The following is a 17022-nucleotide window of genomic DNA, read 5'->3' as shown; positions in this document are numbered from 1 at the left end:
CCTGCTGGGTGAAGTCCGGATAAAAATTCACCGACGCATTCTGGAAGGGGACTGGGCCCGTCACCCTCGAAGCTTGCAGGATAGCGTCCCGATCTCGAAAATGAAAGAGCCGGGCGACAATCGGCCGCGGCGGGGCACCCGCCTTGGGCCGTCCGCCCGGCACCCTATGGGCCCTTTCTACCGCAAAAAACTTTCCAAGGCCCTTAGGCTTCAGATGATTGAGGACCAAATCTTCCACAAGCAGGTCCGCCGAAGCCTCATCCGAGGACTCCGGGACCCCGATGACGCGCACGCTGTTGCGTCTGGACCGGCTCTCGAAGTCCTCCAGCCGGCAGGCGGCGAGGTCACTCTCGGCCCTCAGCTTCCGGACCTCGTTCTGCAGATCCGCAACCTCATCAGTGAGGCCCGTGGTCTTGTGGTCCAGGTCCTTAACGCGTTCGTTTGTCTTGCCCAGGTCCGAGCGGATCAAGTTGACATCCACCAGGATGGCATCCACCTTATGCGCCAGGGCCTCGAATTGCCTCCCCATCGAGGTCTGCATCCCATCAAGCGCGCCCATGACATCCTGCAGGGAGAGCTCCGGTGTCCCAGGCGAGTCCTCCTTCTGGGCATCCGGCGCCTGGCTCGATCCACTCGGCGATGTCTTCAGGAGGGCGTAGCGGTCCATACTGTTGACTTGGGAATACGTTCCCCGCCTGGTGGCCTTAGTCTTCGGCCGATCTCCTTCTGCCTTGCCCGACATAATGGACTCCAGGCAGTCCAATGCAGTGAAGACCGTCCCCTCCCAGAGAGAGGTATAAAGAGTGAGCAGGTCCGCCTTGTTCTGCCAAAGTAGCCCACCGAGCGTCCCCGGGGTTATAAAGCCACCCAGAGCACTACAGTGTCCGGGCAGACAAAGGGAACGAAACCGAAAGTGAAAGAGCGAGGGCCTCCGTCCGACAGTTCACACCTCACCAGGCCGTTGTTGATCAACTAGGAGTCGGGCATCCTGCCAACTCTAGCCCCTGGCATCTCCGGGAGTTAGGCCGCAATCTTTCGCCAGTCTTAAGTCCGGTTCCCGATGGGCGATCCGACCGCGGGTAGCATCAATCGCCTCCCTGACAACTCAGCAACACGATGCCATGCATACCATCAGGATTGGAGACAGGATAGTCGACGGAGGGCGCGAGGGTCTCGGGAGCTCTAAGCTCACGCGGCCATCTTGGTCAAGCGCTAGGCTCCTCCTCCACCAGAGCTATCTTAAATGCGTACTGTATGTTACAAATTAAATTAGCAAGTAATTGATTCGTTTTCTACTTGTTTTAATTGGGAGCAGAGACTGTGAAAACAATGCATAGGAACAGGTGAACCACAGGCACTCATTCGTTGACTCTGCACAAGATACCGCATCTCTTTATGTTATGGCTTTCAGTGAGTCTTCCCCCTATTAACTGTAACCCTTTCATGCCACAGGCTACCAACTCATAACGTTACAACCCAATTCGCGGGTTCCGGGGCTTTCCTATTTCTTTCTTTTTTGCAGATTTGTATAGCGCGTGTTCGACCCGAAAGTATTGGAGCCCTTTTGAAGTGACCACCATCACAACCGATTAATAGAAGAAGACGTATTTAATACTGCTCATCACAACAACAGCTTCCAGGGAATGAGTCTATGCTTCAAGCACAAACATTCTATCACCCAGGAGCTAATAGAACATTCAGGGTGCCATGACATCACCACTGTAGATATTACAATATCTCCCTTCTTTGCAGAAACATAATAGTAACACAATAAAGAAAAAACAACAAAACATAATAAATAAACCACATACAATGAAAAACAAATAGAAAGAAGAATTACTTAAAATACAAAAAACAAACTTAATAAAAACTACAAATACTGTAACATTTTACAAATCCATACTTTTGGGAACAAATGTTTTGCGGGTACTCCTCCTTATCGAGGAAGAAAATCCCTCTTTACGTGAGCACCAGTTACGTTACACAAAGACACATTCATTTCCAACACTAGCATCAAAGTTTAGTTTAGAAAAACTGTCGAGCAACAGAGGTTGGTAGCAATATCCGGGAGATAGCAATACATGCAACATCTTTCTTCGATGAATTTGTTATGATATTGGGCTTTTCTGCAACCTTTAAAGTCAAAATAAGCGTTGAAGACATTGTACACTAAACTAATGAAGCTCGATGTAGTTGCAAAGAAGACTGGCGCGATTTGTATGTCTCACAAGACACTGCTCCCCCTCCTACAGCAGGGAAGATCTGGCACTTAGATGAAAATAAATGACATATAGAAGATCCAGTTGCCACAGCTTTGCTACAGGACGAGTTAACATCAGAAGTGTGATATGCAGCAGTAAAGTTAACACGTCGAATCATTCGCTTTGCAAACAGAGTTAATGTGGAGGGGCGTGGCTTGGAAAGCAGGCATGGCGGACATGGGCTGAGAGCGCTCCGTCCAGCCCAACTACTTATCCTACATTATCCTGTCTCTCTGAAGACATCTTGTAACCCAGTGTCACCCCATTGCTGACGGTCATCAGCGGCCCTCACCTGAGAGAATTTGGGCTTCTTGGGTGCCACAGGAGGCGAATGTGCGCAGGTGAAGCCTTGGGGCCTGCAGACGGAGCGGCCTCGGGTGACACAGGGGGCGTTGCTTGAATTCCTCACCGACTGGAGGTGGCGCAGCTTCGGCGGCGGAGCCCACATATAGCGGGGCCGAGGCATCGTCGGAGCCGGCGTGTGCCCCTAGACGGACGGTCTCCATGGAGGATTCCTGTGGGTGCGGGGCCGTAATTTGGCGGTCGTGTCGGGCCACGGTAGTAGCGGCGAGAGCCAGGCTGCCGCCATTTCTACAGCAGTGGCCGGTATCCGTACAGGGCGGTAAGGACGGGGGCGCACGCTTCTCTCTTTCCCCCCCTCCTCGCTCCCCCCTTGGTTTGGTGGTGGGCCGGGCACCCCAACGCGGCTCTTCTGGAGTGAGGGTCGACCAGCGACAGGAGTGTAAGCTGTGGCCCGAGAACTTTAGAGCCCCTCTCCTTCTCCTCCCCTCCCCTACACGCACATCTGGGGGGTGTCGGCAGTTGCAAAGGACTGCAGGGGAGTGCGGGACGGCGGCGTAGCTGTGTCCTGCACACAGAGGGAGACCCATTGCATCGGTGGCTGACCTGGTATCGAGGAACTAGCAGTGGCGCAGATCTCACCCCCCTTATCATAGACTCTGAGAGGGTGTACTCGATGGTCGGTCGGACCACATTGGGAGTCCCTGTTGGGCTCCGAAGGCACACCTGCACCGGTGGTGGTGTCGGGCCGTGCGGGTGTTATCTGGAGGGGCATACGCTGAAAGCTGGGGTGCTGCCCCCCTCCTGCGACGACCACAGCAGTTGCTCTGGGCTCCCCCCTATCCTTCTCCCTCCCCCTGGGTGCGGTGCCCGGCGGTCTTGTCGGGCCACGGGGAGGGGTCGTTCAGCGGGGCAGAACGGCGCGTGGATTGATCCGGGGGCCATTTGATGGAACCTTTGTAATGAGCTGTTGCCCAGAGAGGAGCGGACTTGCTCGCCAGTGTTGGAGTCACGAACATTGAGGACCCATTGGTGCATGTAGATCCTTGTGGAAGCTCTGTACTGTGGCCCTAGACTGTGTTGCTTTCACTGGGCTACGGGTGTCCTGAGGGGATCCTTTGGTGGGGGGGGGGTGATAGGTGGACAGTATTGATTGAACTGTGTGGCTATCTTTCTCCTCATTTATTCGCCAGCGGTCATCAGCTCCCGTTCGGCGGTCTAGTCAGGCCGCGGGAGTCAAGTGAGGGAGTCTTCCTGTTTGCGCCCCCCCCCTCCTCGTTCTGCCTGATATTTGGATTATTTGCTATTAGCTAAAGCGGTGCTGGGAACAGTCCGGGGTCTGCCATGACGCGGTACAGGGGTGGGAGTGGACCATCTAAACTGGGCCCCATTGATAAATTTACGGGCCTGGGAGCCACTGCCGGGTCCTCTGGGGGATCACAGGGAGCCATGCCGGATAATGCAGCGCTTATGGCCACCATCACGCAGTCCAGGAACATGCTGGATGCGAAGATTGGGGAGGTCGGCTCTGATGTAATGCTGTTGCGGCAGGACCTACGGAATGCTGTATCCCATATCACTGAGACCGAGACTCGTGTCTTCGGAGTGGAGGATGATCTCACCACACTGAAGAAAAAGGTGGCAGCCAAGGAGACCACCCAGCGGGGCCTTGCGCTGCGGGTGGAGGATGCGGAAGGGAGGGCAAGGTGTAATAACTTCCTCTTCGTTGGCTTTCCGGAGGGATGCGAAGGGGGAAACATGGAACAGTTCCTCACACAATGGCTGGAGAGTTGGCTCCCACCAGAATCTATGTCTCACTGCTTTGGGATTGAGCGTGCCCATCGAGCGCTTATGCAGAAGCCTCTGCCTGGGGCCCGTCCGAGGCCAATCATCGCAAAGATTTTGAACAACCACGACCGAGATGCTATCCTGAAGCAAGCACGGCTCAAGGAACCCCTACAATGGGATAATGATCGTATCCTCATTTTTCCAGACTATACAAAGCTAGTCCAGCAGCAACGACAGTCGTTCCTGGCGGCCAAGGCCCGTCTGGGAGAGCTTAAGCTCCCCTACGCCCTGCTATACCCTGCTCACCTTCGGGTGGTGTACTGCTCTCGCACCCATTTTTTTGACTCGCCAGAAGAGGTGTTTAAATGGATTGATGAAATGGTAAGGGTGCGGGCCCATACACTGCCTGGAAGGGAGTCTGATTCCTCATCATCAGGGGAAACTGGGCGGGGGTTCACGCCGAAATTGAATAACACCAGAAGATCACGCTCCAGATGCCGATCCATGTCCCGCGATGCGCCGTCCCGGTTTGGCTCGGCCCCAGGCCGACAGACTCCTGCGCCCTGACCGGCACACCAATGAGGGGTAGTAGTGAAGCAGTTCCGGCTGTCGGGATCGGAGAGACTTAACGATGGGCCGGGTTCAATTAGTGGACCTGTGCTGACAGAGAGAGTGCTAGGGTTGAATGGGTTGTGAGCTGGGGATCCATCGGTTGGGGCGGGTCGGGCTCTTCCGTTGGGGGGCGCGGGCCGTTCCCACCATGACAGATGCTTCATTGTTCTTGAAGTATAGGGTGGGGAGTTGTTGGGTTGGTTGATTGCACTTCATCACACTGACAGTAGGCTTACATATTCCCGCCGGACTCATGTCCATATCCTGGCAATCGCGGACACAGCACCACATGGCAGAATTCCCCCGTGGTGAGAGTAGGACCCTGGGTTCGCTTCGCTTTTTCAGCTGGAATGTGAGGGGTGCCCTCGATAAAATTAAACGTGGGGCCATACTTCGACAGGCCAAACAGGCTGGGGCGGACATCCTCATGCTGCAAGAGACACACCTTTTGGGTAATAAGGCCCTTTGCTTCCAGCGGTATGGGTACCACCAGGTGTTTCACTCCGGCTTTGTGAGGGGCTCGCGAGGACTGGCTGTATTGATCCATCGTAGGGTCCCTTATGTGCATATTAAGCAATGGACCGACACCCATGGGCGATATATATTCCTACAGGGAAAGGTTGGGGAGGAATCTCTAGTACTAGGCAGCGTATATGCCCCCCTCCATTACAATGGAACTTAGTGGAGCGTCTCATGACCGTTTGGGTGGACGTACCTGATGGGGTATCTGTAGTAGGAGGGGACTGGAATGTGTGTTTGACATGGCCGCAGATCGTTGGAGGGAGAGGGGGGCTCCGGTGAGTGGCGGCACCACAAAGCTGCATTCCTTAGTGACGGGTCTTGACTGGATAGATGCATGGCGACACCTGCATCGAGATGATCAGGAGTTCATGTACATATCATCGGTGCATGATTCTTACTCCAGACTTGATTACATTTTTGTCCCTCGAATACATGTGGGCAGGGTAGAGGCAGCGGAGATTCTGCCGAGAGGTTTCTTGGACCATTCTCCAATAGCCCTCACCATACAGATGGGACGGAGGAGGCAGCCGTTTCGCTGGCACCTGTCGGTGTGGCATTTGCAAAATGATGACTATAGGGAATGTATGGGTGACGCCATAGATGAATACCTGAGAGTGAATGGGGGGTCCGTTGCTGGGGTCGATAGGGTGTGGGAGGCAATGAAGCCTGTCTTGAGGGGAAGAGACATATCTTGGTGCACGGCAGCTCGCAGAGCACATGGGGAGGCGCTAATTCAGGCGGAGGCGGACATTGAAGATCTTGAGCATCGGGGTTGTGCAGCCGGGGGCGGGCAGGCTTGGCAGCAATTGCTGTTTGCCCAACAAAATTATGCCACGCTTCTACTGGATGAGGCCCGGCAGGCATGGCTGGCGACGCGCAGTAGAGTATGTCAATGGGGTGGCAAATCCAGTAGGATGCTCCACATGCTCTGCCAAGGGATATCTCATCCGCAGACCCTTCTGGGCATCTTGGGCTCGGGGGGGGGGGGCACTCATGGAGCCACGGGCCCTGGCGGAGAGCTTTGCTACATATTTTTCAGACTTATATGTCCCTAAAGAATGTCTGTCAGCTGACATGATCGATCGGGTTCTGGCCCACCTTCCGCCCAAGGCCCTATCGGATGCAGTGAGAGAGGAGTTGGAGCTCCCGCTGACAGATGAGGAGCTGGGTGCCGCATTAGGGGAACTCAACTCCAGGAAGGCTCCAGGGCCAAATGGGTTTCCTAGCAAATTTTTTAAACAATACTTTTTGCAGCTAGGTTCTCACTACCGCGCAGTGGTAGAGGAGGTCCAGGATCGCGTCTCCCTTCCCCCGGACTGGAGGCATGCAGAGGTGGTGGTTTTTCATAAACCCAGTCTGCCACCGGATCAGCACGCATCATATAGACCCATCTCTTTATTGAACGTAGAGGCCAAAATCTTGGCGAAGGCCCTAGCAAATCGCCTGTTACCTCACATTGCGACACTGGTTCACCTGGATCAGGCAGGTTTTATGCCTCAGCGGGCGACTAGACACAACATTAGATGAACAAATGTTGCTGTGGCGGCCATCCAACGACTGGGTGCACCGGTGGCACTGCTGCTAGCAGACATGGATAGGGTTTTCGACTCCCTTAGTTGGGTATACCTCTTTGCACTATTACGTCGGCTGAATTTTGGACCGCGGTTCCTATCGTATTTGACCCTTCAATATACCGACCTCACTGCCTCGGTGCGGGTAGCGGGTGCAGCCTCCTCTGTATTCTCTATATGTCGGGGAATGAGGCAGGGCTGCCTCCTGTCTCCGTATCTGTTCGCACTCGCAATGGAGCCGCTGGCCGCTTGGGTGCGTGTTGACGCGCAGGTTCAGGGCTTTGAATGGGCTCAGGGGTTGTCGGATAGGATTGCATTGTACGCGGACGATGTCCTCATCTTCCTCACAGATGTGGATAGAACGGGACCACGGCTCTTGCGTATTCTGCAGATCTTTGGGGAGATCTCTGGATTATATATGAATCCCCACAAATCTACGCTGTGGAGGCTTGGAGGTTGGAGTGTTCTGGGTGACTGGGCCTCGTCGATCCAGCTGGCGACGGGAGGACTGAAATATCTGGGTGTTTTTATAACACACATGCCCGCAGTCGCCTGGGAGCGTAATGTAGTTCAGGTCTGGGAGCGAGTACGAGACGATATTAAGACTTGGTCCCGTATGCCACTGACCATCTATGGCAGATCAGCCATATTCAAGATGGTTGCACTCCCCCGTCTTCTCTATCAGTTGCAGAATCACCCATATCCGATCCCCCCGTTGGTTCTGGCAAGTAAATGCGGCCCTTGGGCAGTTCTTGTGGGAGGGGGGCAAGGTACGTGTGGCCCTGTGGATGTGTTTTTTATCCACTTACTGTGGGGGACTTCCGTCATCCGATATCCTGTCATATTATCAAGCATCTCACCTACTCGTATTGAACGAATGGTGGTATGGCAACCGGGAGGACCCGGCTTACGCGGTGGAACGGTGGCTTATAGGAGATCACTCACTACATACGGCACTATACTCGGCACCGCTGCGGGGCCCACTGCCTCCGGCAACCAAGGTGGTGTTCCAGGGTTTGGAGGCAAGCACTGCGTAGAATGGGGTGGTGGAACAAGCTGACATGGGAGACCCCCCTTTGGGATAATGGGCACTTGCCGCAATTAGCTGCTTTGCAAGGTTTCAGAGGGTGGGACTGTATAGGGATCTTGGTCCTGGGGAATGTTATGAAGGGTCTAGCACTGAAATTATTCCAAGACCTTCAAGCGGAATACCATATGCCACGGTCCCAATTCTTCAAGTACCTCCAGTTCTGGTACGATGTTGCCCAGTCTGGTGGGATTGGAGTCAGTAGCTGAGTTCAGCCCCCTGGAGGCGATAGTTATTATGGGTGAACTCCAGGACCGTAAGATATCCAGGATATATCAAACCCTAGTTACCCACTGCTCCTTCACGCTACAGAAACTCTGTGAGGATTGGGAGGGGGATCTGGGACCTTTGGAAGAGGAGGACTGGGTGGGGGCCTTAGCTGCCCCGCGCGGGGCAGCCATAGCTGTGCGTCTGCGCCTGGTCCAGTTTAAATATCGGCACAGGGTCTATCACACACGAATGCGGTTGTGGAGGGCGGGTTTGGTGGCCTCCCCTGTGTGTCTCAGATCTAACAGGGAGGATGGTACGCTGATGCACACAGTCTGGCATTGTCTCTCCCTGGATCGGTTTTGGAGGGGGGTCTACACTTGCTTTTCGGAGGTTTTGGGCTGGGATCTTCCCCGCTTGCCGAAACTAGCATGTCCTGGAAGGGATAGGTGGCAACATCTATAAACGCCATTTATTACTGTTGGGTCTTACATTGGCAAATAGGGACATAGCGAGGCCGTGGAAGGCTCCGAGGCCCCCTGCAGTGGCCGCATAGAAGAATGGCCTGGACTTTTGTATGGGCCTTGAGAAACCTATTTTCATTGCCAGGGGGTGCCCTCTAAAACATTTCAAAATATGGAAAAGGTGGGCAGACTATCGGGGATTGCTCCTAGACCCAGTTCCGTTATCGGGACCCGCGATTATAAACTTTGGACTTGCTGGGGGGGATCCCGGGAGCGGGTGGGGGGTGGGACCCTGGTGGGTAGTTTGACTGTAAATATCCGAATAGATCTGTTTAGAGTGGATGAGTGGTGCAATCGGGGGGGGGGCGGGTATTAGATTGATGTTGTATTTCCTGTAAGGTTTTATTAGGTATAGTTTCGAAAAATGTCAAAGTCAATTTTATATGCTCGGATTGTGTAGACGCCTCTGGGTTACAGGGTTCTGCTGTACATGTGCCGCTTGACCAATAAAATTTGTTTTTTTTTTAAAACAGAGGGAATGTGCACCTAAGTGGCACTAGCACAACGCACACAGCAGTGAGAGCTTCCATTCACCTTTGCATCTTGACGTTGTGCTGCACTTCAAGCGGCGGACCATACAAAACGTCAGCTCCGAATAGACCACACCATGCTGGAAGTAGAAACATAAAGAGGACAACAAGCGCTGAAACACAAGCGCGGCCCTGCGGCCGCGAAAGTTAATTGTTGTGAGAGAGAGGGGGAGCAGGTGGTGAGCCCGCGAGTGGTGTGTGCATGTGCACGCAGTCTGCTCATTTTCAAGCACTACAGTCGTGCTTGTGGCGCACCCCTGCTCGCTCCCGCAAGGTGAATGCCGCCACAAGCATGCGTGTGTGCTTGAAAATGAGCAGAGCGACGGTTAAAGGCCCTCCTATGCAGCACATGCGCGCTGCGTAGGCGAGACCTACAAATTACTCCTCGTATGTCAGGGCCTGTATTTTGCAACAAGTGCCATTCCTTACGCAGAGAAATATCTATAATATCCCGGCACAAACATGTTGCCTTGCATGCCGCCTTAAGCCCAGAATGATATTGAATATGCCATGGGCAGCAGCAGACTCACAATCATAAAATACGCAAACAAACTCTCACTCATACTCCCTCACACATTCACTCTCTTCCCCCTCGCTCACTTTGACTCACACTTTCTCACTTACTCACTCTCATTTAAACCATCTTCCACTTACTGTTGCTCACAAAGGTACATACTCATTGATTCTTGCTTTAAGGAGAATTGGAATCTGGTGCTGGATATCAGAGCCAGAAAGCCATGATTCACAAAGAGGGGCCAGACAGAGCAACAAGGCCATGTTTGAAAACCCTTGCCTTCTTCTTGTTAGGTCTGGTAGCACACCACATATAAGTAGCTGAGACAGTGCCGAGGATCCTGCCTCTACTGACTCTGTGTGGCTTATCATTGGCCCGAGCAATGCACTGATGTGTGCTCTGTTATCCACATTTTAGCAGATATACTGTGCTGCCTGAGGCATGTACAGTATGTCCGCTCAATAAAAATGGTTTGTTCCTGGGTGAGGGAACTGGTTGACTTATTCCCCTCAGACATGCACAATCCAGATATCCACCAACAGAGTGTGTGTTTTTAAACAACACTCTGTAGCTAGATTGTGTTTTTATACAGTATTCTGTGGGTAGCTCGTGCCTCAGCTCCCCTCCATCCTTTTTTTGCCATCAGGAGCCTGGAAAGGAGGCCGAGAAGGCTGACCTGTTTAGTTAAATAATTAGTGGCTGTGGCAAGGGGCAGTAGGTGGTGCCTCATGGAATGCAGGGCTGTGCCCTGAAGCTCCCTATAAAGAGCCGCCACTGCAGGCACATCAGCCCTGGCAAGGCTGCGCACATGTAATTAAGCAACATAATATTACTCACAGTGTAAGACAGTATATTAACCCCTTCCCTGCTCATGACGGAACCACTCCGTCATGAGCCACGGTCGCGCTGTGCTCATGACGGAGTGGTTCCGTCATGCTGCGGCCGTTGGCGGCCGCTCCGCCCACGCGGCGCCTTTTCCCCGCCTGTGCGGGCGTGTAACGTAAGTGGGCGGCGCCGTGACGGAACCACTCCGTCATGAGCACAGCTTACCCGTGACTCATGACGGCGTGGTTCCGTCATGAGCACAGCGGCGCCGCGCTCACCGAAAAAAAACCCCAGCGCCACGGCGGAATTCGCGCCGCGGCCAAGGGGTTAATGAAGTGTGTATGCACCATGCTGCATGCTGTGGTGGGCGGAAAGAAAATGTGTCTGAGACTTAAACGGACTTCCCACCTGACATGAGCAATTTAAGTCATCTGATTTATATTCAAGGACAGGTGAGGGAGTTTGATCTATTTGACTACAAACTACCGACAGATGATGATGGCCAAACGCTGGTCCAGAGTATCAACTAAACCTCACAGCAAACACCATTTGGTCTTACTCTTGGTCTGCGGTTGACATCAATAAGTGAGCGTCTAACTGCGGGGCCTACAGCACAGGAAAAAGAAGGTTGTTCTTCAGGCAGTTTTGGGAAGACGTATGCAAATCTTTTGCAGAGAGATGCTTTCTCTTTCTCTGAGTGTCGGAGACAAATAAATGAAACTGAAGAGGGAGATCTGCAACATGTCCTTGTCCTCTTCATAGAACACAATGCTCCTGTGGCAGCAACATTGACATAGGATAGTTTGACATCTCTGTGTCTCAGACTGGAAGTGAGACAAGTCAGTGACAAATGTGGGGTGATGGCTGAGCAGGGAGTATTCTATATCAGCCTCTGTGGGATGTGATTATATACATTGGTTAGGTTTATTACGGCAGATAAGATTTATATTGCAACATTTGGCATATGTTTCTCCTGCCCTATTAAGAGTGTATATCTGGATTTAGAGTTTCTACAGGAGTATACATACTCTGTAAAAGGGATGGGTTGGGCACCTGACAACGCTGGAAATGTCCTTCATCCGCCAAACTCCAAATAACATACAAAGGGGCAGATCTATATTGGAGATGCGCCACATTTACGCCGCTGTTGCGTCACTTTTGTGACGCAGCGGCGGTGTAAACCCTGCGCCACGTTGCGCCATATTTACATCGTGACGCATCTATGGAGATGCGTCACGATGTAAAGCCCTGCGCCAATTAAAACCTGCGTCAGGTTTCACATGGGCGTGTCGACAGAGGGGGGGGCGTTCCGTCGCAGGAACGCCCCTGAAAAGTGACTCAGTCAAATCTATAAGATTTGACTGAGTCACTTTCCCAACGCTGATGCGCCAAAACCCTGCGCCTGCTTGAAGCAGGCGTAAGGCTTGACGCACCATGTTAGGGATAGGGTAGGTTGGAACAGTGCTGGAGTTGCGTCGCAACTGAAGCACTGCGCCAACCTTACGCCATCGGTGCGTCACACATCTGTTTATTCCTGCGCCATGATGCGCCGCATTGTAAATGCGGCGCATCATGTGTGGCGCAAGGGTAAACTTGCGTGAAGCATCTTTCCTGGCGCATCCTTGCTGATTCGCAGGGATGCGCCAGGAAACATAAATCTGCCCCAAAGTGTGAAAATGACTCCATTGCACGGGGAGCCACTACACAGGGGCGCGGCCACCAATGGTACAGCAGGTGAAGTGATAGTGAGGCTCAACACAGTGAGGGACCCTCTCCACCCAATTTTGGATTTTGTTACTATCCAGTAAAGTACTAGGGGACTAGTTCTATGTTGACATTAGGGTCCAGGCACCCTTGCTAGGCCATGACAACCATATCTCATGCCCAAGTATTTCATTTAGCAACCTAGTACAGTCTTAGAGTTGTATCCTTTGTTCTATATACTCCTTGGACAGAGGTACTAGGGGCCATATTATCAAGGAACGGCAATAACATTATCGCCGCTTTAGCGGCAGGAAACTGCCGCTAAAGCGGCAATAATGGGCTTGATAATATGCCCTTGTGAATTCCCATAGAAGCCCAGGTTCTGGTGTGAACCTGGGCTTCTATGGGAATTCACAAGGGCATATTATCAATCCCATTATCGCCGCTTTAGCGGATGTTTCCTGCCGCTAAAGCGGCAATAATGTTATCGCCGTTCCTTGATAATATGGCCCTAGGTTCTAACTAGGGCAACTGGAATAATGCACATCTGCTGCTGCGTGTTTTCCACATAATTTTGGATTTGCTGCATTGGCCACATAATCCATCATCTGCTGAATAATCTGCAGACTTGAACAAAGAAAATGTTTCTAGTCGTGCAGTTGAAGGGCCTATGCAGATGTTGGCTGGTCACCTTTCATTTGCTTATTACTGTATTTAAAAGTTAAACTTGTACTAATAAGGTGAAACCTTTGCACCAACAGTGTTCAAATGCGAAAGAAATTAGGAAATAATAAATAACAACATCACAAAATGTGCCACATTACCTTACATAATGTACCTTTTCTTGCAGATTGTTTTAGTCAACCCTGCCGCATTCTATGGTTCTCCCCTGTCGCATAATTCCAGTGGACCTGGTTATAACTGGTCACTAAAACGCGTGGCTGACTATTGGAAACATGCTATCCTGAGTGACACTATTAGGTGTATCAAACAAGTGTAGAAAGGTCAGCACACATATCTCACAAAATGTGCACTGTAATCAATTATGTTTAAACGTTCTAATTTTTTCTACGTCGATACGTGAGTGGGCCGTTTAGCCCAGTTTTTCTTTGCACTCTGGTACTTGCATTGGTTTTATAATGAAATAAACAAACCTGTAATGACCACAATGCAACAGAAGATCCTGGACTGAATACACTACTCACGCACAGACATCGAAAACTTTAGAACTCTGAGGGGCTCATTTATGAGCCCCTGCGTCACTTTTGCGCCACCGGTGCGTCACTTTTTGTGACGCACCAGTGGCGTAAAACATGCGCCATGATGCGCCATATTTACAAAGTGACGCATCTACCTAGATGCGTCACTTTGTAAACCCCTGCGCTACATTATACCTGCGTCAGGTATAATGTATGCAGGGTGGGCGTTCCCACGTAAGTAAGCATCGTAGAAGTGACGCAGTGAAATCTACGAGATTTCACTGCGCCACTTCTAGGGTGCAAATGCGTCAATATCTTACGCCTGCCTCACAGCAGGCGTAAGACTGACGCAGGCCCTTTCACATGGGGCTTGCCCCATGTGAAAGGACACATTGCTGGAGTTGCGTCACTTTTGTGACACACTCCAGCGATGCGTCACTTTTGCACCTACAGATACGTCAGAAATACTGACGTATCTGTGACTCCTTGCGACATGATGCGTCATACTGTAAATATGACGCATCATTGGAGTCGCAGGGAGGGCGCAGTGAAAAGTGACGCATCACTGTTTTCACGCAGTGATGCGTCACTTTTCATAAATGAGGCCCTGAGTTTTTTAGGGCGATGAAGGTTGTAAGAATAGGCTTCTGCAACAGCAAAGTAATTACAAATATGGAAAGAATCTCACACTGCCACTACATTGTTTGTTCTCTAAAATGCCACCTGTTAATGTTCCGCAAAAAAACAAAAACAAAAAAAAAAGATGATGGAGGGAATGTTGAACATTGTCAAACATTCACCCCCAGCTTGGCAGTTCGGGCTGAACTGTTCCCATGAGGCACAGGGTCAAGACTGATTTGCATATGTCTGGGTTCAAACTGGAATGGCATGGTGTGCAAAAAACCGATGGATTTAGGTCCAGATCTCTGTACTGGCTTGAATGTATGACATTGTTCTGCATTCTGTCCATCAACTGTTGTTTTTGAATTTGTCACCCAGAGTTGGAAGGGTATGTCCAGACGTGGGTCCCGTGCTCTCCATGCCACTGGAATCAAGCTATCCTGGCTGAAGAGGGGTGAAACCCTGAAACCGGTCCTAGGATGCTTGTTTCCAGTCCACGGAGGACCTGGCTTGGCAGTTGGGCTAGTCTGTTCCCATGAGGCACAGGGTCAAGACTGATTTGCATATGGCTGGGTTCAAACTGGAATGGCATGGTGAGCAAAAAATGATGGCTTTAGGCCCAGATCTCTGTACTGGAGTAAATGTGTGACATTGTTCTGCATTCTGTCCATCAACTGTTGTGTTTGCATTTGTCACCCCGAGTGGGAAGGGTATGCCCAGAAGTGTGTCCCGTGCTCTCCATGCCACTGGAATCAAGCTATCCTGGCTGAAGAGAGGTGATATCCCGAAACCGGTCCTAGGATGCTTGTTTCAAGTCCAGGGAGGCCCTGGCTTGGCAGTTTGGACTGGACTGTTCCCATGAGGCACAGGGTCAAGACTGATTTGCATATGGCTGGGTTCAAACTGGAATGGCATGGTGAGCAAAAAAACGATGGATTTAGGCCCAGATCTCTGTACTGGGGTGAATGTATGACATTGTTCTGCATTCTGTCCATCAACTGTTGTTTTCGCATTTGTCACCCCGAGTGGGAAGGGTATGCCCAGACGTGGGTCCCGCGCTCTCCATGCCACTGAAATCAAGCTATCCTGGCTGAAGAGGGGTGAAACCCCGAAACCGGTCCTAGGATGCTTGTTTCCAGTCCAGGGAGGACCTGGCTTGGCAGTTCTGGCTGGACTGTTCCCATGAGGCACAGGGTCAAGACTAATTTGCATATGGCTGGGTTCAAACTGGAATGGCATGGTGAGCAAAACAACGATGGATTTAGGCCCAGATCTCTGTACTGGGGTGAATGTATGACATTGTTCTGCATTCTGTCCATCAACTGTTGTTTTTGCATCTGTTAATGTTCCAGCAGTGTTTTAAATGGTGCACTCGTTGTTTAACTTGCTCCCTGCATTAGAGCAGCTCTGTCATAAGCAGCCTCTAGATTGCCCTAAACCCTTTCTTTCTTTACACCTGCTGTTTGATGTGCACGTTTAAGAGCTACTTAAAACCCTGTTTTTCTTCTCAACCAGTTTAATTATTTGCATAGCGCCCACCGGCCCCTGCTGTGTGCTGAACGGAGAACCTACCCCTGCTATGTGCTTCGGTGGTACAGTGCTGATTAATATAGCGATCCAGAGAGGGCAGGGCCCGAAGTAATGGAGCTGGAGACCTCCTCCAGGAGGTGCCTCTAAAGCGTGTTTTATTGATCGATCACAGGAGGCTGCTATCCTTGAAGTCAGGAGCATATGGTTGGTGCAGCGGCACTGGAGTCAAGAGCCCCCAGGGGCTCCATTGAACTGTGTAAATTGCAGTATTTTACTGTCCCAACAGCAGTCAAAGGGACCATTTTCCTTGCGTGCTTCATGCAACGGCATTCTATTTTATAAAGCTCGTATTCGACCCACAGGTATTGGAGCGCTTTACAGGACTGCCAGTTACATTACACAAGGCCATGTTCATTATTTTAGGCATGGGATGATCATGTGATTTGCCCAAAATCACAGGATAATGTGACGACACCGAGACTCAAGTTTCCCAGTCACAAAGTCGGCCGCACTGGCCAAGACTCTACATCCTTGTGACGCCACTGCTTGAAGTCCTGATGCATATCTAATCTGTTCGTAAACAGACTGCTAGACCCTGCAATCTGGGGGGGCGTGTTCTGACGTCAACGAAGATGGCGGCAGGCTAGTGTCGCTCCGTGTTGGACTTCGAGGAGGGTGGCATTTTCACCCGCTAGCGACATCCTGACATTGGAACCGAGGCTTGCACTTGGTTCAGGAATTTGTGCTGCTCTTGTTAAGCCTTGCTTCATGTCGTGGTAAGCAGCTGATACCAAATTTTTTAAGGCGGTAGTGGTGGTGCTTCTCCCTGACTGGATTCGCGACCAGCATTTTGTTTTTCAATTCTGTTTGCCTCAGCATGTCTCCTGTGTGTATCCTGCAGCCTGTTTATAAAAACGCAGCAGTTTAATTCTGAAGTTCCTCTACACTCGTGTTTATAGAGTGTAATACCAGCCAGTAATGCTTCAACGCCTCTTTTTTATATTTACGCAGACTGCCTCATAGAGATACTTATGCTGACTAGGAACATTTACGCATCTTTCCTCACAACGCTTCATTCATTATCTGCTACAAAGTAAAAGTCTTTTTTTATGCTTTGCCAACATTTTTCGACTCTCTATGGCTCTTAAGTTCTGCTAATTAAAATTACATTAGAGAAGCCATTGGGGTCAATTTTTTCAAAAAATTTCTTCGAATATTATTCTACTA

The sequence above is a fragment of the Triturus cristatus genome, chromosome 7 (assembly GCF_964204655.1).
Source record: "Triturus cristatus chromosome 7, aTriCri1.1, whole genome shotgun sequence".
NCBI classification, from domain to species: domain Eukaryota; kingdom Metazoa; phylum Chordata; class Amphibia; order Caudata; family Salamandridae; genus Triturus; species Triturus cristatus.
The sequence above is the reverse complement of the archived record's forward strand: the minus strand, read 5'-3'. Positions refer to the sequence as shown.